This window comes from Brugia malayi (genome assembly GCF_000002995.4).
Source record: "Brugia malayi strain FR3 genome assembly, contig: Bm_v4_ChrX_scaffold_001, whole genome shotgun sequence".
NCBI classification, from domain to species: domain Eukaryota; kingdom Metazoa; phylum Nematoda; class Chromadorea; order Rhabditida; family Onchocercidae; genus Brugia; species Brugia malayi.
The window spans coordinates 24,740,982-24,745,741 of NW_025062479.1; the positions used below are offsets into that span (position 1 = coordinate 24,740,982).

At 21.9% G+C, this 4,760-nt stretch overlaps 1 gene across 1 annotated transcript; it reads right to left on the reverse strand.

Moving 5' to 3' along the window:
• Positions 1–2,743: 2,743 nt before the first annotated feature.
• Bm16058 lies at positions 2,744–2,865 on the reverse strand. The gene has a single exon (XR_006228042.1). The product of XR_006228042.1 is annotated as a pre-microRNA Bm16058 (primary transcript).
• Between the last annotated feature and the right edge of the window lie 1,895 nt (positions 2,866–4,760).

Consider the following 4,760-nt stretch of genomic DNA (forward strand, 5'->3'; position numbering starts at 1 on the left):
GTAATAAATAGTAATAATAATAAATTGATGAAATAATAACAGATGAATAACTATTGCATTGTTCTGTATTAAATATATTTCAATGATTCCAAAAAAAAAAATTTCAAAAAAATTTTAATCAGTAAACAAACATAAAGTAAAAAAAAAAAAAAAAAACAATAACAAACTTTTTCTTCTTTCTATTTTTACTTTTCATTTTTTTTTTAAAAAAAAAAAGAAAAAACGTATCTTTTCGTTTTTGTTTACTTCACTTTCATCATCATCCTTTACTATTATTATTAAGAAATACTTAAAAATGTAGTACTTACAAAAAAAAAAAAACATTTAAGTAATATTTTTAAAATCTTTTCATTAACACTTGAAAAGAAAAAAAAAAGGAAATTGTAATTTAATTTTAATTTAGAACTTAAATATTCGATTTAAGAGTTTAAATATTCTATGATAATTTCAATAATAATAGTAATTATTATTTTTTTTTTTTGAAATAAAATGGAAATGAACGATATTATGGGGGAATGATGGAGAGAGAGAGAGAGAGAGGGACAGACAGGGAGAGAGAGAGGGAAGAGAGGGAGAGATTGTTGGAGATAAATGGATGTAAATAATACTTGATGATGATGATGATGAAAAATGAAATATAATTTGAACAGCTGCCAGTTGCATAAGAATGGAAAAGTGTGGAGGAAGAGAGGAGTGATGATGGAAGATGAGGAGAGGAAAAGAAGGAAAGGGAGGAATATGAAGAGGAGAGAGAGAAGAGGATTGATGGTAATATTTCTGGGAGGGAAACTAACTGGCATTAAGCTTAGCTAATTGCTCGTGGTGGGAACCATTTGATTTTTGGTAAATGGAAAAATGAATGAATGATCGAATGATCGAATGAATGGCGAATGAATGAATGGATGAATGATCGAATGAGTGGATGAATGATCGAATGAATGAATGAATGAATGAATGAGTGAATGGAGAATGAATGAATGAATGAATGGATGAATGAATGAATGAATGAATAAATGAATGAATGATTGAATGATCGAATGAATGAATGAATGAATGAGTGAATGGGAGAAAGAATGAATGAATGGGCGAATGGATGAATGAATGAATGAATGAATGAATAAATGAATGAATGATTGAATGATCGAATGAATGAATGAATGAATGAATGAATGAATGAATGGAATGAATGAATGAATGAATGAATGAATGAATGAATGAATGAACGAATGAATGAATGAATGAATGAATGAATGGATGAGAATGAATGAATGAATGAATGAATGAATGAATGAATGAATGAATGAATGAATGAATGAATGATCGAATGAATGAATGAATGAATGAATGAATGAATGAATGAATGAATGAATGAGTGAATGGGAGAATGAATGAATGAATGGGCGAATGAATGAATGAATGAATGGGCGAATGAATGAATGAATGAATGGGCGAATGGGTGAATGAATGAATGGGCGAATGAATGAATGAATGAATGGGCGAATGGGTGAATGAATGAATGAATGAATGAATGAATGGAGTGAATTAATGAATGAATGATCGAATGAATGAATGAATGAATGAATGAATTAAAAATGAAAAATGAATTCAAGAAATTTCCTTTCTTAGATGGATTAAAAAATTTTGCAATGATTATAATAAAATTAAATATTTGATAGCACTTTTATTAAATTTCTCATTTCTCTCTTTTAACACTTTCTAATGAAATCATTTTTTCACTTTCATTTTATCTTTTAATTTATCATTTTTATAACTTAAAATCAAAAAAAAATTTTGCACAAATAATTTCGTATATAAATGAAAATTATACAATTTAATAAATTAATTAAAACAAATTGAATTTATAAACTTTGTAAAATAAGCTAAATCACATAAATTTATCATTAGTTTAGCTCCATTTTTTTTTTTTTTCTAATAATAAAAATAATAAAATATCTTTTAAAAAAAAAAAAAAAGAACTTAAAAAATATTTCTGATCAATTAACCATTATTAGTAATTGTAATTGCAAAAACAATTAAATTTTTAGCTTGTTCAAATTAAAATTTATTAATTCAATTAACAAAATTTAGAAATCAATGTGATATTTGTAAATTAAAAATAAAATATGAATGATAAAAAAAAAAAAATAATACAATAAATAATTAAGTAAAATCATTTAAATATTTATAACTTAAAATTAAAAAAATTTTGCACAAATAATTTTGTATATAAATGAAAATTATACAATTTAATAATTTAATTAAAAAATTATAAAAAGATAAAGAGGAAAAAAAAAAATTGCTAAAAGCTAAATGACATTTGATAGGATAATTCTCAATTTGCAAACATTTTAAAATTATAAATTAATATTTGCCTATTTGTGTATGTATGTATGTATGTGTATGTGTGTGTGTGTGTTTGTATGTGTATGTGTCTGTATGTATGTGTATGTACTTTGATATTATTTAATTTTTAAAGTATTTGAAGTAAACAAAAAGTACATTGCTCTTATCACGTTAACAATATCTTCTATTTCAAATAACAATTATCAGTTGCACAGGTAGTTGTAGAGTGTATTGTTATTGATATAGTATTTTAATAGCTCTAACAATAACAATAAGCTTTATGTTTAGCAAATATTAATATTTTCCAATTATAATGTTTTTTTTTTTTTACAATTTTTCTAGATATTTATTAAATTTTTATTATACAAATAAAGAAAAATGAATTATATATTATCATATATTCTTCTCTCTCTCTCTCTTGCTTATTCTCTCTCTATCATATATAAATTCCAGTTTATATTGTTCATTTAAAAAACAAAGAGAGAGAGAGAGAGAGAGGCAGAGGGAGAGGCAGAGAAGAAAAGAAAAGAGAATGTTTTCTGATGAAAAATTAGAAAATTCTTTCTTTAGACAAATTTATAAAATTTAGCAATTTTTAATTATTAAACATTTGGATTATTAGCTGAATATGAATATGAATGCATTCTCAAAATGATTAGACGGAAAATATTTTTTTTCTTCTTTCTCAAATTCCGGAAATATTTGAAGATTTACAAATCAGGCAAATATATAAACAGGAAACAGGAAACGATATGCAGTAAATTTTGAAATGTTTGAATAAAATTTGCAACAACAGAAACTTTCCTTTTTCGGTTATATGTAGATGACCATAATAAATTTCATTAATATTCCAGTAATAATAATAACAATTTTAGCAGTGCATTAAAAACTTTTTTGCATTCCGGATGTCAAATTTTTCCATTCCGGAATGATAATATTTCAGTTATATATAGATAACTATAATAAATTTCATTAATTTACAAGCAATAATAATGATAATAATAATAATAATGATAATGATAATAATAATAACAATAATAACATTAATAATAATAATTTTAGCAGTGCATTAAAAATTTCTTATATTCCGGATGTTAAATTTTTCCATTCCGGTGTGATAATATTTCAGTTATATATAGACGACTATAATAAATTTCATTAATTCCAGTAATAATAATATCAGTTATATGTAAACGACTGTAATAAATTTTATTAATGTTCCAGTAATAATAATAATAACAATTTTAGCAGTGAATTAAAAACTTTCTACATTCCGGTTATTAAATTTTTCCATTCCGGTATGATAATAATATCAGTTATCAGTTAAACGACTATAATAAATTTTATTAATGTTCCAGTAACAATAATAATAAAAAAAATTTTAGCAGTGAATTAAAAACTTTTTTACATTCCGGTTGTTAAATTTTTTCCATTCCGGTATGATAATAGATTTCAATTAATTGTTATTGCATCGAAAATCACTAATGAATCAAAAATTAGAGTATGAAAGAAAAAATTAAAATGAAATTGAAGAAAACCGGAAAATAAAAAAAAAAAAAAAAAAAAAAAAGGAGAAATAGAAAGAGAAAAAAGAAAACAAACATAATAATTGAAGATGAAAGTGTTTTTCTTTCATTTTTTTTTTAAAGTATTTATAAAATACAAACTTTTTCACAAAATATTTTTTCTCTTTTATTAAGTGGTAATTTTCAACAAACAAAAAATAAATAAAAAATTATTTGAAAAACAAAAAAAAAAAAAAAAACGATTTTATTTTTCAAAAATATGAAATTTCAAAAAAAAAAAAAAATTAAATTTTATTATAACATTTGCATGTTAAAATGAGAATGCAAATTTGCTTAGTAATTTATTTACTCAAACAAAAATAGCTAATTGCTAATATTTTCATTTCAAATTTTTTTTTTTAAATGGAAAAGATAATGAAGAGAAGAGAGGGTAAGAGAAAAGAATGGATAATTTTTTTTAAAAAAAAAAAAAAATTGTTGAAAGAAAATAATTTATTAAATAAAAAGTGAAAAAGATTATTTGATAAACAATTATTTCGATTTTTTATTTTCTTTTTTTTTTTTTTTAACTTTTTCAAAAAATAATAAAATGGTGTAAACAAATTATTAGTAAATTTAATGAAAAAAAAAAAAAAAATGTCATCATTAAAATGTTTAGGAAAATTAATAAAACATTTACTTTACAAATAATAAAAATTAATTATTAGTAAATTTAATGAAAAAAAAAAGGAAAGAAAAAACGTCATCATTAAAATGTTTAGAAAAATTAATAAAACATTTACTTTACAAATAATAAAACATTTACTTTACAAATAATAAAAACATTTACTTTACAAATAATAAAAACATTTACTTTACAAATAATAAAAACATTTACTTTGCAAATAATAA